Raw genomic sequence first — 24,845 nt, forward strand, 5'->3', positions numbered from 1 at the left:
CTGATGAAAAATATTTGTGTATCACCTCTGGGCTATGGGATTTAATCTGCCTGGAAGTAGACAAGAATTTGTGCAGAGTGACTGAAATTTACTGACAAAGAAAATTTTCTGTGTGGGGTTTTTTTTTTGTTGCTTTTTAAAATGAGGTGTTGAGGAAACTTAGTTAAAATTATTAAATATTGAGGTAACTGTACTACATTGTGAAGGTGATTCATGCATCCCAAACCTGAAGATGCTGTTCCTTGGTTTTGCCCTTCTGATTTATTATTGATACAGCCATATATGACTCCTTCAGGAGGGGTGACAGTGCAACTACTGCTTTTGTTCCTTTGGAAATCTTTGTGCAATGGAAATCCCAGCTTGTTACCCCTCGTTTTCTTCCACCCTTATATTTCCTCATTTCACATTTCTACTTTTACTTTTCTCTTTTCCCTCTTATTTGCTTAGTCCCTTCCTAATGCTCCTAGTATCTTCTGTCACTTGTGGCAGGTGATGTCCTTGTACCCATGTACTCAGGTTTGCCCTTTCCCCACCTGCCCTGTGGCACTCTCAGGAAGATGCAGGTGGCTCTCTGGAAATTTTACCCATCCTAAAAATCTGTGAAAAATTTCAGATCAGCACGGAAGCAGAAGGCAAAACAAAGGCATGGCCATATAAATGGAAATGCTTAACAAGTAGCAAGTTGGAGAAACAAGCTTTTAAGTGGTGCAATTAATTTTAATTCTTCTTTACCTTGATGTACAAAAATATATTTAGGAGCAAGCGTTTGAAGAGAATGTAATATTTAATGATATGCCTGTGGTCCTTGTGAAAGTTAATTACCAGAGCATCCATTAGAGCCAGGAACAACATATGTTTCCTCTGGAGTGCCTTTCTGAACCTGTCTAAACATTTTTATTCTAAGAAAGCCATGCTGGGAAGCCTGTCTAGCATGAGATGTCTCTAGAGAATTGTGGGCTAATCTTGCCTTGCTCAGTGTTTTTGGGTGAACATTATTAGGGCCCAGCATCTTTATCTGTATGGGTTATTTTTTCTATCTTTTTCAATTTTGTAATTGAATAAGATGTTTTAGTAGTTATCCTTGTTAGCATGTGAAGACAAATTAATTTTGCTCTAAGACTGGTTCCTTTATGAGCTTATGTATTTTTGCTGACACTTTACTTTCTCCATGTGCAATGTGCTGTTTCAAATCAAACCAAGAGAAAAAAAGTTTGTCTTCAAGGAAAAGAATGTTGTACTTGTCCAGCTGTGATTTAAAGATGCATCCCAGGCCTCCCCAGCATAAAAGTGTGATGTGGAGTTTATAGGACTTGCTGTAGGGTTACCAGAACCACCCCAAACAACAAAACACTCCACACTGAGCAGTACCAGCGGGCAGTGAATGTGTGCTGGGTATTTGTGTCTTTCTTACGACTGCCCTGGGGGAGGAAATGTGCTGTTAAATCCATTATGTTATCTATTCTGCAGGGCTGTAGTCATCTGGGGGGATTTGTCAGAGCTTACAGGTTTCTGTTGAACTCCTTAGGTAGCAGTTTTTTCTAATAAACTCTTCACATCTGTCTAGAGCCTCATTGTTTCCATCTTTACTACAACCTAAAGTGACCCTCTGGGATAATTTTGAAGTGAAAAGCAGCTCACGAATTTGAGGTTCAGGTCATCAAAGTAGTTCTGAAGGAAAGAAATATTCAGAGTGACTGAACTGTAAGTTTACTACTAAAGGATAGCTTTTTTAGGAATTCACTTTTTAAAAGCTGACAGTGTCAGAGCCTCCTATACAGACTTTCAATGGTGGTTGATTTTTTCCTTTCTGAATGAGAATCTGAGTGAAATTTGGTTACCAGCTGCTGGCAGCACTGCACTCCTGTTGAAGTGTTTGCAGGGAAGTTGTGCTTTTCTAGCAGCCTCTGCAGTTACTTCCCTCAGTCCAGTGCAGTGAGATGTTCTGGATTTAATTTGCTCAAATATTTGGTTTGAATATAGCATTTAGAATCAGGAAGTAAATGAAGCTTTCATAGACACACACAGAGTTGAAAGATGTTGCTATTTATTCAGATTATAAATCAGCCCTGTTTTGAGCTGCTGAATGTAATCCAAACATTGGCAAAGAAAAATAATGATAACATACATCATTGCTGCATAATTTTAAGGCATTTTATAGCCTGGAAAATGCAGTGTATTCTATAAAAGTGACAAATGACAGAACACTAATAAATAGCCATAGTTTATGCATTGTGAATTGGAGTTTAGAGTCAAATGGAAATTCTTTTTCAGCAGATTGGATGTGAATTCAATTTCACAGGCTCTCTACACAAATTATTTTGGTTTTCATATATTAGTCTGTATTCTAATCAATGGTGGTATGCACATTCTATTATATATAAGTACAGTAACAGTTATATTTAGAAGATACTTGACATCAGTTACTATGAATATGATACACACATGTAAGACATTTAAATGAATTTCCAACAATAAGACAAACTGCCTTGACTTATTCAGAGTGACTTTGATTAATTGCCTGTTTGGCATGTTTTGTTCTTAGTGAGTTTGTGAGTGAGTGGTTCAGGTATGTGCTGCATCTTTATCATGGTAATTAAGTCCATTGTACTGGAAAAAATCTATTTCCACTTCCAATTAGCATATTGTATAAATATTTACAAGGATGGAGTTGTTTGAAACTCTTAATAAAAGGTAGGATGACTCTTCAGGAGAACAGTATTCCAGTGGTAGTCTTATTAATGTCAGACAGATGCATCACAGCTAAAGTGCTGTAGTATTTTTATTATTAAGTGGAAATGCATTGGTATTTTTCTGGCTACAGGGAATTGTTAGGGGCCAATATTAGACTTGATATCTCATGGCTAATTAAACAGTGCATGAAGTAAGTAGACATGAAGCTCAAATATAAACTGTGGGCTTTGCTAAATTATTCCACAAGTAGCTTGACTTATACAAGATCATCTAATTACAGTTTGTATGGAATATTTCTGTGACTGCATAGCTCTTCCCAAATGAAAAGTAAACTTTGGCTGCAGTTGTATTACTGTTCACCAGACTAGAACAGATCCTGCTCAGCTGTGAACAAAATCAACTTCTAATGGTGCATTGTGTTCAGGCTCAAAACTTTTCTGCTGGGGCTGAATCAACTTAAGTTGGTGTTGGTGGCACTAAAGCCTTTTAGGTAAAACAAAAAGGTTCTTAATAGTAAACCAGTGTGGTGGGGGCACAAGAGAACTTCTCAGGACTCTGCAGCATAACAAATCTGAGAATGAAATCCTATTTTTGGAGAATGTTTTGCATAGGAATTATCACAGCAGGCTGGGCTGTACCAGACCCAGTGGGGTGTTCTGCTTGTGCCTCTTTGTGAGCAATATTTTTTGTCAAGAGAAGGGTACAAATAATGCTGTTATAGGAACTGTAATCTTGGCTTTGGAAAAGTGGTCCCATCTCTGAGAGGTTGCTTAAAACTATGAAATTATTATTGTTTATGCTTTAAAAAAAACCCAGCCCACTAATGCCACATAAACTCAAAATTACATCTGTATCTTGAGAAATGAGAAGATCCAGTATCAACAAAATAATTACTTGAGTGGTCTGGAGACCATACTTTGGATGAAGCAGTAAAGTTAACATTGAAATGAGAGAAAATCAGAATGTTTAAAGCCTGCCTTTAAAATGTGTGTGAATTAAGCAATCATGTGACTGCAGTGATGTGGGAGGGTTTGTTTTTTTTTTTTTTTTTTTTTTGTTTTGTTTTGTTTTAAAAATTTTTTAGACTTACTTTCCTAGTTTAGGGTGAAATACATAGAGAAAATGGTGCAGGGTATAGGGAACAATCCTCTAAAATGAAACACAATTTGCAAAGTAATAGTACAAAGCATTAAAAAACAGAGCACAAAGTTAATAAGAAATTTTCCTGTACACTGTACCTTATAAAGTTTGAGGTAGCACAGTCTGTGCCAAGGAGGTTATCACAGGCTTTCAGTGTAGAGGGGTTTAGAAGGCAGAAATTGTCCTGTGAAGGTGTAAAGCTTCCCATGATGTGAATGCACAGATCCTGAGGGACATGCTATCCTGAGTTTTGTGGCCATTCATGTTCCAGGTCAGTGCTCACATGAACCTGTGCTTTATTCCATTTATGAGAGGTTATTTGAATGTAAGTGTAGAGCACTTTGGCTCAAGGCAGAGTATGTGCCCAGATGTTCCTGAAATAGGGGTCGTTTGTTTGACTCCAAATTACCACAATTTAACAACTTTTTCCCATTTCACAGCAGTAAAACTCTGCACTTGGAATGCTCAGAGCATAAATTCCTAAGCAGAAGTATCCAACCCCTGTAACATCCAATGTTCCCCTGACCTAGGAAAGTGAAAGCAGTGTCTAAACCACAGTCCTTTGGACTTGAAACTCCAGGAGCTGTTGAAGTATTCTTGTATTCATTTTTTTTTTTTCATTTAAGCTTTTTTTTTTTATTTTTATTTATTTATTTTTTTTTATTGCACTTATACTATAATGCCGGGGCACCAATAATTTTAATTGATAACTGTATATGGACAGGAAGTAAACTGTGACTAAATATATTCACTGTAAGTGGCCAACTAAAAAGTACTGTAGAACTGGCACTTTCCTTCAGGTAAATAGCCAGTTTTGCAAATTATTGGTTTAATAATCTGTGATCTTCAGAGCTGGCTGATGTGGTGTAAATCTGTGGCTTCTTGTGCTGTTTCCTGGCAATCCTAACATGTATTTCCAAGCAGATTGAGGGTGGTTACATCCTCCTGGATCTGCAGGAGGGACTTGGCTCTGCTGCCATCTGGGATAAAAATGTAAGTAACAAACTAATTGTATGTATATATTTAAAAAAAAAAAAAAAGCTTTTATGGTCACAGTATATATAGTATATCTAGATTATTTATTTAGTTGTTCTTTTTGCACAGCATTTCTCTCAGTCAAAGAGTCTGAAGTTTCTAGAGGGATGCTAATAGTTTTTCTTCTTGTATCTGAACCTGGAAAGATGAACTCAACAGGGAGATTTTTAGAGTACCTCCTATTGCATTTCTTCAGCTAAGAGGCAAAAAGATGCCATATATGTTATGATCCTCCTCGTGTCACTGTTAGAAAATTATGTAAAACAGTGCATTTGAAAAAAACTTTTTGTGGCATATGCAACTACAATACTGAGCTGCTTATCTTCTAGGTGTTTGAGGATTTACAGCAAAATAAATTCATGTGGGTTGGGAGTTAAAGATCTCTTTTTTCCCTGTAGCTTCCAGTAGCTGGTGAAGTGAAAGTTCTTTCACAGTGTACTTTGAAGACTACTTTCTTCCTTCTGAGATGCTTGTTTAGTGTAAAGTGAGCCATTTTAGACTGTAAGTGTATAGTTGCTCATTAAGTATGAAAAAAGAACATCTTTTACATATTGACATTACAGAGTTCTTTTCAAGTAAAGGGAAATTCACCCTGCTACTCTCTTGCTTATGCTCTCATAATTTGTCTTGAATAAATGATCAAATGTATTTAAATATGTGATGAATTATTTTACTTTGGGGAAAAGTCTTCATGGGATTATTATCCTGCTTCTATTTTTGCTGTTAGGATAATTTAAATGTTTTTTTTCAGCTGGCAAAGATGTCTCTGTGCCCAGATCTTGCAGCTGTGTCTCCCTTGATGGCAGTTCTCATTTTAATTTTTCAAGCAATCCTGATAGATAAAGATGTATAATAGTACAGTGCTTTTTTGGTAACAAACTATTGCCTGAAATGTCCATCAGTGAAAAGCTTTTCTGTTGCTTACAAACCACTTAGCTGAGCAGGGGAGGGTAAGGAGGAAGGTGGAATTTAGATTGCAGGGGCCCGAGATCCACTGTCAGAGCAAACAATACACAAATGAATTTTTAACACTGAGTTAAGATGCTAAAGAGCAGAAATTGCTGTTTTCTTCTCAAACTTTGTACATGTTGATGCTGTGAAGGGTATCACCACAACATTAAGTAGCACATAAGACAATGCATGCACAGCTGATACCCAAATCCAACTAAGTGACAGTAAATGCCCTTCCTTGTGTCTGAGGGATTCGTGGGTGGAGGACAGTGGGAATTATTTAATGCACAGCAAACATGAAAGACAACCAGAGACTGAAAAAAAGGGCAGAGAGAAGGGCTTAGGTTAAAAAGAAACAGCCTCTGGGAGATTGGAGGTGATAGTGTGTTGAACTTTGATTTAGTTGCTGCATTCCTGGCAGCAATAGACTTATCTCCAAGGTATTCTCTAGGGATATATGTACAAAACATGGATTTGTGCTGTGTCTAAAATGGCTTTTTGTGGCTGGACAGTAAATTTAACAGCAGACTTTAGGAGAAGCTTAGAAATGATAAAGTGGAGATGCAGCCCAAGACGAGCCCTGTGGTGGAGGAGGAGTGGGGAGCTCCTGGTGCAGGTGACACTGGTGGCTGTCCCGGGACAGGAGGTGGCAGCATGGGGGAAGAGGAAAGTGCAGATGGAATTCCCTCTGTGGGTCAGCTGGGGGGCTGAGCACCCACCCACAGCCTGGGATGTGCCAGCCTAGGATGTTTCTTTGGGATGCCCTGGGATGTGCCAGCCTGGGATGTTTCTTTGGGATGCCCTGGGATGTGCCAGCCTGGGATATTTCTTTGGGATGCCTTGGGTTGTGCCAGCCTGGGATGTGCCTTTGGGATGCCCTGGGATGTGCCAGCCTGGGATGTTTCTTTGGGATGCCCTGGGATGTGCCAGCCTGGGATATTTCTTTGGGATGCCCTGGGATGTGCCAGCCTGGGATGTTTCTTTGGGATGCCCTGGGATGTGCCAGCCCATCTGCTTGGCACTGCAGCCCCAGCTTGGGGAGCCAGGAGGGGGCAATGGGATTCCCTCAGAAATGCATTCCCAGCCCAAGCTAAAACCTTAGGGCAGACCTCCCCAATAGCTGCAAGCTGTTGTACAGGGGGATAAGTGTTCTGTGGACATCACCTGTTGGAATGAGAATCAAGATAGTTGGAAATAAGTTTTGATTTTTTTTTTAGCTGTCCTGAGATGTAAATATGAGTCACGTAACATTAGGCCAGCCAGAAATGACAAATCCACTAATCCATTTATGATGATTTTATGTTGAGGAGATACTTTAGTTTAGCTACTGTTAATATATATATATCTATATATGCATAAATATGTTTTCAGTTACTAGGGTCCATTTAGATGGGTTTATTTTTGGAATGCAAGGATTTTTCCTTTTAAATGTTACTTTAAATTCCCTGGTTTATGGGGGAATGAACAATTTTGATACTTCCACTTGAATCAGATAACTTTTAATAACCTTTAATTGCTACTCTATTTATACTGACTTGAATTGTAAGGATGAAATTAAAATAACTTCCTATAATGACAGAAAGTAGTTTAACATAAGGCCTAACTCACTCTGCTTTATGAAGAAACTGCATTCTATCCCTTTGATTTTTTTATAAAAAAACTTTGATGTGATGGAGTTTGGTTTGGCTGTTTCATTTTGGTTTTCGTTTTTCTCACGGAGGAGAGAATCATCATAATAAATGGATATTTTATGGCTTTGATGAATGGTTACTTCCTGTTCCATATAATGATCAGGCAGTAGTTTCAATGAAAGATGCTGGGAAATGGAACTTTTCACTTCAGATAACCATCCACCCTGTCTGGCAAGAAAAATGGATCTCTATTTTCAACATGTTACTGTGGATCAAGGCCCACGGAGGGGAGGGCACCTTTTAGTGGGCTGTGAAGGATAGGATGGATTTCAAAAACTGCCTGTCTAAATGAAGTTGTGATGAAATTTTGAAGGAAAAAAACACGTACAGGCGATGCTGAGAAACCAGATTATTTAAGAAAGCTGATTTTAATACATATGCATCAGGGAAAGGATTAGGGTTTATAAAAGGCACTCAAATGTAGTGGTTCATTTTTGATCTTTGATCCTATATGTCAGGAGCATGTCAGGAAATGTTAATAAGGATTAATTCAGGAAGAATAAAATGAATATTTCTGTCTTAGGTTAGTTTAAAAGCAGTCTAAAGATGATTTTATTATTTAAGTTCCATATTTGTAATTTTCAGTTTTTTTGTGAAAAGACTTATGTTGTGCCAACTGGTTATTATTTTGCATTAAAAACAGGAGAAATCAGGTAACAACTTTACCAGTGTTTACCTCTCGTTTTAAATCTTGTTAAAATTATAAGGAGATTGGCTTTTGCAAATTTTAGGGAATAGCTCTGTTCTAAAGAATTGTGACAAGAGTTGATATTCACCTCCCTTGGAAACTATAGATAAAAAATACTCAGTTTGGACAAAAGTATTTATTTTCAAATGCTATCATTGATTAAAGATACGGCAATGTTTTTAAATATTAAAAAAAATGGGAAAGTGTATTAATTTATCAATTTGTGAGAACTGAGAGAAGTGCTGTGTTGGATCTCACATTTTTTATTTTCCAACGTGATCCCACGTTTTTTATTTTCCAACCACATGAGGGGAGAGAATGCTTCTTCTTTTCAATTTCCCCTTTCAATCTTTTAAGGATTGGATGTAAAAAAATTCCAGAAAATCACCTATCCTTGATATTAGTCTACTTGCTTAAAGGCCCACAAATTCTGTGGAATGTACCTATATGTGTGCAGAGGGAACCAAGGGGTGAAATGAAGATTTTAGGTGAAAATGATTTTTTTAAAATGTTTTTCTTAGTGACTGGTATTTAGAAACATAAAAAATACCTTTTCTGATAAACCCTGCTGCCTGATGTGAAAGTTTTATGCATGTGAAGAAGGTTTGACACAGCTGATGGCTCAGTGAGATGCAGCTGCCACAGGGGAGTGGATCCACAGCTCTGCTGCCATGCAGTAAATCTTCGTTCAGCACTTGCAATTAAACATTTGTGCCTTAAAAATATCCAACTGCAAGCACTTAGTGATTTTTGTACCATGGAGGAGCTTACAGTTTTCAGCAATAAGTGGTCAAGAAAACCCCATGAGGAGGATAACTGTTTGTAAGGTTTTTGCCTGGCAGTCCCCAGGCATGTGCTGAGCAATTATTTCTGTGAGCAGTGACACCTCAGGGGCCTCTTCTCCTGGGGCTCCATCCCCTGAGGATGGGTGGGTGTGTTTGATTTCCTCATCAGTGCTGAAGAGAGAAGCCAGAAGAAAAGAATCAATGATAAACAATGGTATCTGTACTACACATGAAGATTAAGGCTATAATGGCAACAAGAAATGACAAAAAAACCCACTTGCTTATCATGTAGCAATAATTAGTAAAATTATTTAATTTAATTTGTTTCAATAAAATGAGCTAATTTTAACCTTATGATAATCTAAAGTACATATTAAGTTGAGTGAGTTTGTTTAAAAATTATAACAATTACATGAAAAGGAGAAAAAAATCCAGTAACTTCTCTTATATTCTTTATAGAGCAGTGTATGAACAGAGATAAATTGCAATTTCAGAATTTGTTGTTGTGATGTGTGTTTTGATGGAAAAGTATGGAAAAGAGTTTTTCAGCTTGAAGCTATCTTTGTGTTTCTTTTGTGATGAATGGCAAATGTGCTGGAATTCAGTTTGCATAGAAACTGAGTGACTAATCATCTGACCTTTCCATTACTATTAATTTATATTTTTTGCAGGAATTCCATTACGTAGCGCTTCTGTTTTCAGGGGAATGTAGTGGTGGATTATTTTACCTGGGTAAGTTACTCCCATGTTCTGTGTATTCTGAGGAGATGAAGACATGATGGAGAAAGAAATGCCTTTAGTGGTGATAACATGCTGCATACTGAGGAGCATGTTTTCTGCAGCTTTGTGGGAGATGTTAGAAAAGAAAGAGGGATTTAAGGGATGACAATTATGCATGTTTTCAAATGTAAATTAACATTATTGTCCTCAGACCTCGGTGCTGCTTTTTCAAGTCCACGCAACCCAGTTCACAATGATTTGGGTATTAAAATCTGATGCTGCAGGTGTGCCTCAGTGGTTATTTTGCATCACAGTCTCACTGTTCTGTTTTTTGGTGGAAGAGCTGCTGGTCCTGTGTGCTGGCATCCTTCCCCCACTAGGGTGTACAAACAGCCTGTGCAACTCCAGGCACAGTCAGGATTTTAATTCTGCATGCACTTCACTAGCAACAAGCCAGCCCAAATTAATCATCTTTCTCTAAAACAAGCAAGCAGGTGGAAAGATGTTGATTTCTGAGGCAGAAATTGCTCAAAAAAAAAAAAAAAAAATCTAGAAAGCATCACATTTCAGAATAAATTAGAAGCATATATTTCAGTCTCTGCAGCACCAGAAACTTGATGTATTGTAAATGTTACCATGCATTTAAAATCTCTTGAAAGCTGCCATCTATTATGATGAGATTAAAGGGCTGAGAGCCTCATTCAAGTAACTCTCATACAAATCTAATTTGAGTGGATCCTTTAAATGTTTTGAGTAGGATATTTAAAAGGCAGATATTTAGCTATACATCTAGGAGTACCAATCCTTATACCCCTACCGGAGTTCACCTGAATATTTTAATGATAAATAGGATAGGAACTAGGGCCAGAATGTCTAACAGCAAAGTCCTCACAAATGATGATTGATTTGGTGACTTGAATTTCTACTTCCCCAGCTTTAGTTCCATTTCAGGGCTGACTTCCCAGAGGATCCTTACTGTGCAGTTTCCTGGGAGATCCTCAGGAGGAGGAGTGATGGGCAATGTGTGACCTGGGCTGGTGGGAAAATGCTGTGGGAGTAGGAGGAAAGGGAATGCAACTTGGTGTTGGTCTGTTCAGCCTTCTCAGGCCACTTGCCTGCTTGAGTTGAGAAGATATCTTTATGCAAAAGACCTACATTTTCTGTGCCCTATGCCCAGACCTACTGTATTGGTTTGGGTTTTTTCCCTGATGTTTTATCCATCTCAGCTGAGAACTTTAATGATTTACGGTTATCTGTCTTTCCTGATATATGGCTTAATTAAGCATATTCAAATTCAACAGCAGTGTGTGGCCTAAACACTTGAAAATTATTTAGAAGCAAGAAAATGGAAATATAACACATCTGTTTTTCTGTCAGAAATTTTGTAATTAGTCACACGAAGACACTTGACCATTTTGGTCAGTGTTCATGATTTGAGGAGGAGCAGGAGTTTAGAGTGCAGGGTCTGCTTGCACAATTTTTGGAATTCATTATCAGCTCATTATTTTAGGCTGATAACTTATACTTCAGCTGAAAAATGAAGTTAAGGGGATGCAAAAGGCATAAATAAAAATGTGGGGAATGCCAGTTTGCACTCTTATTTCCCAGAAATAAGAAAAAGAAAAGCTTTCACTTCAGATCACAGCTGTGAGCTTACTTAAGGCAGCACTGGAATAAATCAAATCATGTGATGGAGAAGTTGGCAGAGAGGTATACACATTCTCAAACTAAGTTTTTCTTGTCTTGGGATTTTGTGCACCTTCCCTTGTGTCCCAGTCCTGCCTATTCCTCTTCTGGGACACTGCTTTTTGTTGCTGCAGTGAAACAAATTCTCCCAGACACCAAGGACAGCCTAACTAACAGTGACACACACATGACTTGATTTTATGCTGGAAAATTATCAGTTTTCTCCCTGAAGACAGGTTCACAGTGTCATGGGTCCTCTTCTGGCTCTCCCCATCACTGCTGGGGAGGGCTGGTGGCCTCCATCCAAAGCAGGAGTGAGAAATGTGAAGCTGGGAAGCACTGAAGTGTATTGTAGGGAATGAGGAATTAAGAACCTTAAGGAGAGAGGCACACACCACAAGTTTGTTCAGCTCATTTGAACACTACCATTTTTCCAAGGGAATAGGAAAGATGCAATCAATTGACTGTTAATTTAATTATACATGCTTGGAGTGTTAATATTCTTAGTTTACCTTCTCATCTACAAAACAAATATAGCTTATTATTAAATTACCACTGAAGATTAAGGCAGCTGTCTGTAGTTCTCTCTACTTGGGAATGCATGACTGCATGCATGATAATGTGGTTTTCAAGAAGAATGTAGTAAATATGCAAATTCTTCTTTCCCCTCCACTCTTTTCTTAACTTTTGAGATTTGACTGTGTTAAATGTGTCAAAGTAATTTATTTTTGATCAATGCTCTTCATCCATTTCTGTCACAGTTGACATTTCTGGCTGAATGCAGATACAGTTCTGCACCACTGTCTTGTCCAGCCTTGATTTACTTCATACAGAGCTCAAACTCTTGGGGGAAAAGACCCTCTGCCTCTTCTGTAATTGGAAATTCCTCAGTAGAGCAGGGTCTCTGGGTGAATAAGGGAATTTCTCCCTTCCCAAGCTTTCTTTTCATCCTTGTCTGCATGCCATGGTCCTGCTGGCAGTGTGGGAGGTGGGCACTGCTCAGGTGGGTGAGAAGAGACTGAGCACTCACCTTTGGAAGGAAGAGTAGCCCAGACGTGCTGGCTGAGTTGCTTGTGCACTCACTCACTCATGGCCACCAGAATTTAAGTGCCTTGTATCTCTGGGAAGTATTTTAGGTGCTTATGCAGTGATTTTTGATCCCCTATGCCTTGCTGACTTCTATTAGGAGACTTTTTTCTTAATTGAGAAAGCTTCCTGATAATGCTTTCCAGATGTGGATTCCTGGTGCTATTCTTTGATTGTGTTCAAGGTAGAGTTTTCTGATCCTGCTTCTCAGGTGTGGTCTTCTAAGTGCTTTTCCATAATTAAACAATTTGCATGCGGCTGTAAGGTTGCTTGAATTAAGTTGTGTACACATTTTTGGTTTCATTTCTTTACAATTCATTGTATACTACCATGATTCATTATAATAAAAACATAGGAAAGTAGCTTGTGAGTGTATTGCAAGACTGGGAAGAAAACAGAACCCTTGAAAAACAGTGATTAAAATCCCTGCATTTGACCAGCCCATATCCATGGGCACAGCAGAGCCTGAATTAACCTGCTCTAATTTCAAGAAGACCCTTCCAGAAGAAATCTTTTCAGTCTCTGTTCCATAATTTTACCTGTGTTATATTGTTTTGTGCTGAGAGCTACCACAGACTGTATTGCTCTGTAATTGTAGTAGAATTTATTGAAAAACACTTTTTGGCTCCTGTGTTGCCCCTCAGTGCCAACTGGATGGTCTTGTGGATTTATTTTTGTGTGGTAAGCACTTTGTCTTGGTGTTATTTATTTGTGCTCTGAGCTGTTGCAGTATAGGTCTACTTTTGTATCAGTATCTCAAGGGAATGTGTTCTTTAATTCAGCAGAGAAAAGGCTTCATAAACTCCCAGTGATCAGAATTTAATTGAATTTACTCAATTAGAAAAAAGCATTAAATGAATTGAAAAAAAAAAAAAGGAAATATAATACCGAAAATTTAAACTTTCAGAAATAAATTTTAAATTAGACACTAAAGAACATTTTAATCATCTTCTTATTATTAATTAAAGAGGAAATCAGATTTAAATGGGTTACAGAATAATCTGGCTGGGAAGCCTGCTGCTGTAACCTTGTGCCTATAGATAGGAGCAGAAGGAACAGACAACAGGTGAGGCCAGAATGTGTATAGCCTGTGTTGAACTAAAGTTATTCTTAATACTTTTACACAGAGTTCCCTTTTCTTACACTCCCACCTCTCGAATAAATATTTGGAATACATTGGCAGGGCTGTACTGGATAGAATCTTATGAATTTATAAAGTTCTCTCTTAATATGTATGCACAAAAAGTCACAATATGCAGGGTCTGATTTTTATTCATTTAAAATGCTTTTATTAGTGTTGCCTAATTGATGTAATAGTTGCATTTGTGGGGTGCTAAGTTAATTGGAGAAAAAAACCCCAAACAATAGAGCACTTCTGTTTTTCTTGTCAATATAAAAGAGATACCTAGAATAGATGATGTTCAAGAATATTACATGACTGAAAAGCAGGTGTAATTTATTAATGGAATTATTGATTTTGATGCAAGGTTACACATGGTGGTACATGTATGGAGAGTTGCATTCCTTAGGTAAAATTGGACAGGTAATGAAAGAATCTCTTACAATAACTCGGGTAGCTTGACAAGCCTGCTGTAGGCAGAAATGTGAATAAATGGACAGTTTGTCCCTGGCTGTGGCTTGACTCCTGTTGTTCCTAAGCCTCTTGACCAAAGTACATAAAAACATTAGGAAATGTGGAATAACTCTGCCCCTTAGTATTTGCTTTGACCATCCCAACAAACCCTTCATGAATGTGCCTAATTTAATAAATTAAAAAGTGGTCACTGCTAGGGAGTGTTTTTAATGAGAATATGGCATAAAAGAATCTGAATAGAACAGACACAGATAAAGCAGAATTTGCTTCAGTGATGATCCTGCCTGACTGTTCCTCTGGCAGTTATATAATAATTTAATTAGATCAGCCCCATGTGCATGCTGAGGTTTTCTGGGGTTTCACAGTAAAGGAGATACCTCATCACCTCAAGATTTAACCTGTGTGAATGCTATAATTTTGAAGGTTGTATCAATACCAATAGTTTTTTGGTAGAAAAAAGCTGCTGGTTTCACATTGCTTTTGTCAGATCTCTGATGAGGTTTGCACATTTATATAAATGTATGAGTTCTTCACAGACTGTTTAGAGATTATAATTTTTTTTAAAAAAGAATTGCATTTAAATCTATAGTTGTGGTCCAGAACTGCTGAAAGCAAAATCTGTGTTTTAATTTGGCTGGAAGCAAGCCTGATTGCCATGAAATGCTCATGTTGGGTGTTTCTCCACTGAAACATGGCTATGGCCTCAAGTTTTGGGGTCAGAACGTGGCACTGGCTGCATTGAGCCTGCTCTCTCTGAAGATGCTGGAGGCAGAAACAGCCCAGGGCTGCTGCTTTTCAAAACCTGCCAAACTTTTGGGCTTGCCCATGGTCCATGCTGTGCTTTGGAGCGCCATACATGGATTTTTGAGCTGGTTAACAACCCAGCTCTGGAGCTGAGATCAGGCAGAGCAAAGCTGGGGCTGAGCTGCTGGATCCTGCAGGGAGCTGAGATAATTATCCCGAGTGTAATAGTGAGAAAATCCAGTTACAGCTCCAGCACTGAGCTGGGAACAGCACTGAGCTGCCTGGCGGTACTGCCCTAAGTCTGAACTCCTGCTTTGCCTGGTCTTTTATAGCTCTTAAATTCCCCCTTCATTATTTTCTGTTTGAAGATGACCTGAGGTTTTTAGTACTTTCTGTCTTCTAATGCCTGGGGAATTTTTCTGCCAAAACGAAAAGCAGCTTTAAAATAAAACACAATTGGAGCTGCTTCACTGGACTTGGAAATGCTAAATATGAAACTAAAACCCAACCAGTTCTTTTTAACAATAAATTTTTTTTTTCTGAGAAATATACCATGAATATTTTAACAATAACTTTTGGAATATTTAATTTTAATGCTAAATGTAACAGTGATTTGCAATGTCTTCTGGTGCAATCTTCCTCTGTTAATAACTATTCATTATAGTCAGCTACTATGTGATGTATATTATGACAAACTTCAAAATTTAATATACACACAAGTATTTCAAGCTGCAGTAATTCTGGAGTCTCTGTATTTGGTTATGATATGTTTCACACACTTGTAACAGCAAAATCTAATGGCTGTATAAAAACAGTTCTGAGCATTGCAAAACCTCAATGGAAAACATGTGAATGGCAGTTGATGAATTGGGGATAACAGAGAGACTCAACTTAGGGTGAATTTGGAGGGGAGCAAGTTGCTCTGGCTCACTTGTAGAGGGACATTTACTGAGAATCCAACTATTTAGAGGTGGCAAACAATTTATCTACAGGGAGGAGTGAGACTATGGGAATAGTTTCTCAGCAAGTTATTTACCTAGTGGTGGTTTAGTGTTTATGTAATGTATTGTTTTGTTTTATTTAGTTTCGGGTTATTACAGTGGAGACAGAAGGTGACTGGGGCCATGGAGCGGATCTGCAGCAGCAGTGCAGAGGGTGAGTGCAGGTTTGTGTCTGCTCAGGTCCAGGTGTAACTCTTGAACTGAGGATTGTGTGCCCTCAGTGCACTCTGTCACCCTGATTCTTAAGATTTCCTAAAGTCTTCTGAGTTTACATTCTGTTAGAAAACTTTCCCACTCATTTTCTATAAACAACATTGTTTTGCATTCCTTCGTGGGGTGGAGGAAGTTGATGTACTGGTGGTTTGTCCAATGTCTTTGGAGAGGTGACCCATTCACTCTCCAATCCACTGTCACCTTTGGAAAAGTATAAAAGTTGGAGTCAGAATAATAAACCTTCTTCCTTTTTTACCTTGCCATTGCAGTGGCTCGTGTTGTGCTTTCTCGTGTCCTATAGTGACAGCACTCCACTTCCACAGACTACCCAGAGCAAATATCCTGACTGAAACCCTTCTGAACTTCTCTTGCCAAACATCTGCACTGGGGACAGGAGAGAAGTTTGCACGTTCTGCATCTCTTTAAGCATCACTTAAGTTGCTTTAAGCGATCTTTTATTTTTCTCCCATGTGCTGTCCCTGGCAGACTCTTGTTCTTCTCTCAACCTTCACTGAGGCTGCTCCATGGTTCTTTGAGATGCTTTTACCTTCTTATTAATTTTTACTTGTTTTCTTTTCCCTTCTTTTCCCTTCTTTTCCCTTCAGATCCCCATTTTCCCCTGTAGCACAAACACTTGCTTCTGTCCGCTGCAGCTTTGTTCCTTGCAAGGAACGGGGGAATTGTCTTTTCCTTCCCAACATATTGTCAGTCTTTATCTTCTTCCAAGGTCTTTCACTTGACCTTTATGGCTTGCAGATCCTGATTTTCTTCACACTGCCCAAGGTTTCTCTCCTTACTGCCATGGTTTAATATCTGCTTTTCTCAAGGAAGCTGTCTTTACTTCCCACTGCTCCCCTGCTTTGCCTCTGTCCCCTGTGCAGGGCTGCTGAAGGAGTGACCTGACCAGTGACATCCCTTCCCTCTGGCATCTTGGAAATGCTCTAAAACCCCCTTTTCTGGGAGTTGGGTGAGTCTGTAATATAATATAATATATAATCTGATGTCCTCAGGGCTGCAGCAAAGCTAGGCACAGCCTGACATAAAAATAAAGGCGACATAAAAACATGAAAGTCATGGAAAGCCTCTGAAAAGTGATCCTGTGCATCCAAAAATCTGAGGGGTTTTTTTTCCTTCTATGTTGTAATGATGTATGTATTTGATAACAATACACAGTGATTTTTATTAAAAAAAATTCATTTACTACAAAAATACAAGGTCTGTTGCCTAATCCATGGTAAATGTAGTAGAACAATTTTATAAGGTTTCCTGGCTAAAGTAAAAGTCTATTTTAAAGTTATTAAAGTTCTATAATGAGCTAGCTTTCTCAGCTCACTGATAAAAGTACAATATTCTGTGGTTCAATGTAATAATTCAGTGAAATTAACCAAGTAAGTGGTCAATGAAGCAAATGATTAAAAAGCAGAAGATTGAAAAATGAAGATTAAGAAGGGAAAAAATTGTGTTTTCTATTAATGTACATTTTGTAGGTCATAATTAAAGTCCACCACATAAAGAGTAAAAACACCCTTATAAAATGTATGAAATTATGTAGGGGTGCTTACGTCTTTGCCTGCTATATCAAACTATGTGTTGCTAACTTTAAAAGGCTTAAAACAATTACAAGAGAATTTGAAAGCTAGGAAAAAAAGGGCATACATTTTTAAATTGTCTTAAGCAGCTATTCCAGATTTTCTGCCTTTTTACTGGTTTGTTTTGGGGTTCTGTTTTTTTTTTTTTTTTTTTTTTTCTCCTATCTCTGGGAATGCTAACTGATTATTTTGTGCATTAAGCAGATATTTATAGTGAGGTTCACAGAACATATTTAAGTATTTTAAGGCCTTGTTCATCCTTGATGTCTTCAAACTCTGCTGGCTGTGCTTGTGTGAATAGAGCAGCTGCTGCAGGGCAGGGAGAGGCGGAGATTCTGCCAGTGGGGAAGCCATTGGAGATGTCTGGAATAACTTGACAGCCTGAGCTATTTCTTTTAAAATTGTGGTGTTGTTCACAGAACTCAGAGAATTCACAGAATCAAGATCATTGAGTCCAACCCAACCTGAACACCTCAATAAACCCTGGCACCCACTGCCACGTCCAGGCTTTTTTAAACACATCCAGGGATGGTGACTCCACCACCTCCCCAGGCAGGCCATTAAAGTGCTTTATCACCATTTCTGTAAAAAACTTTTTCCTAATATCCAGCCCATATTTCCCTTGGTGCAGCTTGAGGCTGTGTCCTCTGGTTCTGTCAGTGCTGCCTGGGGAAAGAGCCCAGCCCCACCTGAGCACAGCCAATTTCAGGGGGTTCTAGAGTGATAAAGTCACCTCTCAGTCTCCTTTTCTCCAGGCAAAACACTTCCAGCTCCCTCAGTCGTTCCTCACAGGGCTTGTGTTCCAATATAGATATTGTTAGATATAATTGTTCAGAAAATTCATTTTGTCTTCCTGGTGCTGGTGGTGATAAACAACAACTTGGAGACTCTCAGATGGGCTCAGTGTCACTTGCTGGCTGTGTCATGTTTGACCTCATGCAAAGACTGCTGCAGGCTTGTGTTTTTTACATCATCTCCTGCTGTTGCCTCCTTCCAGCCACACTTGTGTCTGGATATTTACTTCAATACTCGTGACTTTATGTACTTTGCACCACGAGAAATTTTAAATTCTGTGCATAAAATAATGGTCTAGATTTTCAGTGTCAGGCTTCCTCAATTCCTACTGGTGTCAGTGGAAACCATTTGAGTTTAACAGAGCTGAATTTCAAGCCATTAACTGTGAACATGTAAACAATTGTCCTCAGGCATTTCGGTGTAAATTTAATGGCTTGAGTCATGTAACACTGATTCTATAACCAATTAGGGACTATTACCCAACAATTTTGGTGTTATTAATTTCTTTTAGCTAATATTTACCAATATTTCAACACTATAGGTATTAGGGAGTCTTTGAAAGTCTCTGAGTATTCAGTTTTCATAATTAAGTGTGACTTTTGTGGTTCCCTTTAATATCCCAACTTGAGGCCTTCAATTGAATCTAATTATGTTTCAAGTGAAAATAAGATATTCCTCAGACCAAAGCTGTACATCAGGGCTCATTACTAAAGCAGCTTGTTATTTTTAATGAGCAACTTCATTACATCTGATTCTGCAGAGAACAAACCATGATTCCATGGGGGCTGAGAAGCTTAAAATTTGGTAGCCAGCACCATATGAGTAACAGCCTGAATTGGGCAATGAAGATGAGGAGGGTTAAAAAACCCAACCCCTTAGGATTCTAACCCTGCAGGTGAGTGAGTCTGCAAAAGAATTTTCTGGTTCTTTTTTGTTGGGCTGGATTAGTTGCATATTCTTTTTGTGGTTATATATTCCACCTTTTAAGTAGTCTGTTTTAGAAAAGGAACAGCAAGCAAAATTCACAGTAGAACACGATTTTTCAGGGAAGTTCTAGTCTAAAGAAGGAGGTTACAGCATTTCCCTGCCAATCTCGGTGCCTGCTGGGAGTGTTACAATATGTGCTCTGCTCCCTAACACAGCATTTCTGTGCTGTGGCTCTGAATTAGCTCACAGATGTGTAAAGTTGTGTTACCTGACAACTGCCTGGGGAGGGTACAAATTAGGTAAACATGGTGTTAGTGCAGCACAGAGCAGGAACTGGGAGCTCCTGGCAGGAGCTCGGTGCTGTTCTGCTGCTCTGGGTCCCCTGTGAAGGCTCAGGAGCTCTGTGCTGGGAGGAAGAGCCTGTGATTGCAGCTCTGCTCCTGGGTTTCCATTAATGCATTGTTAAAAAGCAACAGGTTATTAAACAGTGAGGAAATAGTCAGAAAATGTGCTTGCCTCTAAGTCTGATCAGCTCTTTTGTGTCTTCTTGGACACACAAGACATTTAGTTCAAAATTTGTATTTTTCACTACATTTATTGGAGTCTTCTAGGTTATTTCTTAGTGCTAGGGTTATAAAATTGATGCTGTAGCATTTCTGGCTTTGATGCTCCAGCCTAATTCAGTATTTTAATAAAAAGTTGGCTAGTGGAGTAGAGAATACACTTGATAAGTTTGGAGATAGAGTTTGAACTGAATTTTCTTCAATTGTTAGAATCTCCTGAAAAATCAGAGAATATAAAGTAATCAGGATAAAACAGTCTAAAAGCATCAAGATCTGGAAAGGTGGAGCTAAATGCTCTAATAGAAGATGGGAAGAACTTGCTAGAAAGCAACAGTGTACATTCATGAAGATGTGAGCAGAAATTAAACTACATATACATCAATAGTTTAATGATGATCAAAAAATGAGGCCTGGTACTGGTTAAGTTCTCTACAAAAATACAAAGCTTCTTCTCCATGTTTGGGCAGAAGTTCTGTGTACTTTTCAGTGAAACAGGCCCAAAGACTTGTGCCTCTCTCTTCTGCTGTCTCTTCTTTTGTGTGTCATTTTAAATTACTGGAATCAGTAACTGAACCAAAAGCAGAAAAGTGCTTTTGTTACTGCTGTGAGTGGACTGTTTCTAAAATATCTGTTTCATCCCCCTGCTTATGTGGTTGGTAAAGAAAAACACAAAGCATTTCATGTGCAATGCATTTAGAATTCTGTTTTTCCCATTTTAAGGTGGTTTTCTGTTGCAGAGGTGTTCAATGCAGTGTGTGAGCATTCCAAAATCAGATTTAATCTTTCAGTACAGATAATTGCAGCACTGGAGCCACTATGTTAAACTTTTATGAAGGGTAGTATAACATCTGTCTGAGGTCTCAAGTGCTCCTGAGGCACTGAGTTTAAGTCCCACCTAATCTAGCAAAGTCTTGCTTTAGTGTTACTGAGGATGAAATAATTATCTCTGTTATTATTTCTTGCCATCTGCAACTTCAGGCATCAGTTTAGACTGGGAAGTGTGCTGGGATCTCATGGAAAGAGCCAAACCTTTATTACATTGGTTGCAGTGTCTGTCAGGGCAGTTTTGTGATTTGCTTTCTGTTCCTGGAATTAATCCCTGGCCACTGGTAATGCAGTGTTTGTATGTCACATACATGAAATCTTTATGCAAATCCCTCAAAGCAGGTCAAAACCAACAGGAGACCTACACAAGAGTGTTTCTATATATGAAGGAATCAGGTTTATTTCCCACCTCACAGGAATGTTTTCACTTTCTTTGAACTTCAAGTGCCTTTGTTTTGTCTTTTAAGCTCATGTAAAACCTTCCTACCTGGATATCTATTCTATTTATTAATTTCCTTATGGAGTAGCAGAGCATTTCTACAGCATGTAATCTTCTCTTTAAGTGATCCCTTCTCAACCTAGAGCTGAATGAACACAATTTTCATTCTGTTGAAAAGTTTCTTTCAAGTTTTATTTCCAAATCAGAACATGTCAGAACTGGAATCGATCAGTAATGGTGCTGTCTATTCAAGTCTATTCAATAAGCAATTATCAGTAGACTCAAAAGAGAATGGTATCTGTGGAACAAAGGCAGCTGATAATGAACCTGAAATTACATTTAAAAGGTGTATTTCATGCAGTGTTTTATATCCTATAAGGTGTAGTGAATACTCATAATGCCTCTGTAACAACACCCAGTAATGCAGAATTTCTGTTCTCTAGAAATCTTGTTACCTTGGGGTCACTCCTTGAAAATCAACCTCTAACCCTGAAAAAGTTGATTCTTGAGCAAAGCAGCCCAGAAGTCTGCATAACACACATCTCAAAACCTTTAAATGTGATAAAACAGCAGTCATACCTAACAAAAACTAGTATTTTCTGTCTGTGTTTAGTTCTATCCATTTAGTTGCATGAGTCTTGAGGAATGCTGTAAATCTGTGTGCTGGGAATTGGCAGTGCATTAGGACAGAGAATGTTCACTGCTCCAATCTGGATCTTCTGCTTCCTTGATCCAGCCATAGGCTCTAGCAGGAGTGTTTTGGTGTTCGATTTTGGCACATCACCCACTAACCAGTGTGGAGCATCCTCACATCTCCAAGGGAGCTCCTTTCTGGTCAGATGGAGCAGTCATGCTCCCCAGGAGTGGAGCTGTGCTTTCTGACTTCACTTTCACCCTTGGTGATAGAAACCTCTCTTTTCTGGATTCTGAATGGGAGATAGAAGAGTGTTTAGTTAATTCAGTTTTTTTCTATTACTTTAGTGCCACTGGACATGCCACCACCATTTTGATAATTAGGCTTGCATTTTGATACACATTCTGTGGTAAGGAATTCTTGGGTATTTAAAGATTTGCATGGAATGCACCACATTTTGGAATTAATTCTCAGATTTTAAGTGATGGAGTACCTGTGTTTACTCCAAGATGCTTTTAATGTTGCCTGATTGATCTGGGATTTTTCCATGGCAGCCTTTAATCTCAGCTTGGATGTTCTATAGGGAAGGGTTGATCAGATTTGGGAACCAGTGGAAATACATGTTTGAGTGGGTGTTTGTACAGTAATTAAGCAGAAAGAGCTAGTTTCTCTCTTGGTCTTTATGTGACTCAGTGTAGGAGCCACAAGTATGCAAATGAGATATGGATATAACAAAAACACAGTTTGGGCAAGAATGATTATGTTTTAACTCATTTCAAGGCTGTAGTTGCCTCTAATTAACATTCTCATGAGATATCTGTGCTTTGATTAAGATGGCAATCAAATACCTGATTGAAACACATTTGCCTTCAGTATCATTTAATGAACAAAAAAGTAGGAAATTGAGCCTTATTTTACAAAGCAAGTCTGTTTGGTCCTCAACACCAAACAAAACTCTATATTCAGAATGCTGAAGCAAAACAATCACACTATTCAGAATTAGATATTACATGATATATATAGTTAAACTTGATAAGCATTGTTAGTTGTCAATTTTGTCCTAAAGGAGGTGAAAAGAAAGAAAATAGTATGAAATTTTAATTATTTTTTAAGAATAATCTGCCTGAGAAATGTGAAATCATATTGACATTCTACATTTTTTGTTTTGAAGTTTTTCCCTCCCTCCCAGTTTTCACAGAACCTCCACAGAAACAAATAATGTGTTTGGATAGGTAACAATATGTGAAACAGAAAATATTAGTGTGGTGGTCCTCCCATGAGGTGGGAGTGATAAAAAGTAATTTAGTGAGAAAAAGTTTAAAAAACTTTCAATGAATTTAAGAAAATGTTGCAGAAAAGAAGAAATAAAGTTATAAAAGCATGGACACAATCTTATGTGAAAAATTTAGAAGGAAGTTCTTTATAGGCAATACATAGATTTGAAAAGTAGTTTGTTGCCTTCATTGAAATGGAAGTCATCAGTAACTACCTTGCCTCAAAACCAGACAGAACTCAAACTCTAGCCCCCCAGAATGCCCCCAAAACTGTAAAAACCTCAAACACAGTTGAACTTTGTGGTTTTTTGTAACACCTGGCACACCACAAGATTTATAGAAGAGGAAGATAACATTACTGCAGCATTTTTTAAAGGACTACTTCCACACTTGTTTGTATTTTTTGTTCAGCAAATGTGAGCCCTGCCAGGCCTGGCTGATGAAGTGGATTCATGGAAGGAGTCAGTGTTACCCTTGTGGGCTGAATAAAATCTGAATGTTCAGTGGGAGAATTCCTACCAAAACAAAACTACACAACAAAAAACACAACAAAAATAAACCAGTGGTAGGACAATGTGAGCTGTGATTTATGTGAATTAATAATATTTTGCTAAAAGCACTTGTGTTTATCTTTTGCATTTCTGTGTTGAAATTATTTCTCCTGGGGTGAGAAAGGGCTGATGTACCTTGTATATTAAAATCATGCAATAAATGCATTTTATTTGGAGAGGTGGTGCTTCATATTTAGTATCCTCTATAAATAAGCACTGAGTAAATCAGTGTTTGTGCAAGAACTTTAACAACATTTGTACCTGCCTGATTGCAAACTGGTGCATGACAGATGAACAGCACTTGGAATACTTCACCTGAAGTATTTTGCTATCATTTCTGTGCATGAATATGTAAATTATTTTTGCCATTTCTTTTTAGATCTAAGTGGACACTTCATCCTGATATGAACAAATACTGGATTTTTAAACGTGGTGGGAAGGGGTTGATTCAGCACCATCATAAGTTATGCATGTACTGAAGTTGCATGAAAGACTATTTATGTAGTCTGTGAGTGACATTGCTTTGTCTTGAGTGGCCCTGTTCCAAATATTCCAAATATCTATGGGTGTTAAAAAAGGATTGTAATGAAATGAAGACTGATATGCTTAGCTGAATTTTCAGACTTAAAGTGAGATGGAAATATGGATTTCTGTTTAATGAAATAAATTGGTTCCTGTTGAATGATAGCAGAAGGCTCCTTTTCTAATTCCTTGCAAATAACCTATAACATTTTTTAAACATGGACTTGATTATAAAAGAAATGGATTGGCATTTGACTTTCAAATGCATAATTCATCAAACTCTCAAATGAATATTAGGTAAAACTAAGTTTTGTATTTTGATACTGCTTCTATATGCAAAAATCAGATCTATACAGCCTTGACTTAAAATGAAACAAATGATTCCTGCTAATGCAGGTGTGTAAAAGAGGTGGTGAACTAGCAAACCTCAGTGATAATGTTATACATAATGCACCTAATCTGCTTGACAAATTTAAGTTTTAACAAGGCAGGAAAAAAGTTCTTAGATTGGCTCATAAAAGTGATTTTCTGAATGTGTTTATAATATGAAATTTTATAACAAAAAAATGTTATTTCCAATGATGGTGAAGTCAAGGACCTAGAGTATTACTAAGCACTTTATGGAATGTTCTTGCTCTGTTTGTGTATTATTCTCTAAATAAAATTTAATGGGTACTAAGCAAATGCTGTAGCTGAGGTGA

At 38.0% G+C, this 24,845-nt stretch overlaps 1 protein-coding gene across 2 annotated transcripts in view; it reads left to right on the top strand.

Moving 5' to 3' along the window:
* The window catches only part of DPP10 (dipeptidyl peptidase like 10), a 438,809-nt gene that overhangs the window by 36,486 nt on the left and 377,478 nt on the right, over window positions 1-24,845 (top strand). Inside the window, exon 2 of one of the 2 annotated variants that reach the window (XM_085584875.1) lies at window positions 15,896-15,966. The exons of the other annotated variant lie outside the window; for it this stretch is intronic. The gene's annotated coding sequence lies outside the window, so the exon portion shown is untranslated. The remainder of the gene's footprint in view (window positions 1-15,895; window positions 15,967-24,845) is intronic. 2 annotated transcript variants of the gene reach the window in all.

The sequence above is a fragment of the Lonchura striata genome, chromosome 7, assembly GCF_050655825.1.
Source record: "Lonchura striata isolate lonStrDom1 chromosome 7, ASM5065582v1, whole genome shotgun sequence".
NCBI classification, from domain to species: domain Eukaryota; kingdom Metazoa; phylum Chordata; class Aves; order Passeriformes; family Estrildidae; genus Lonchura; species Lonchura striata.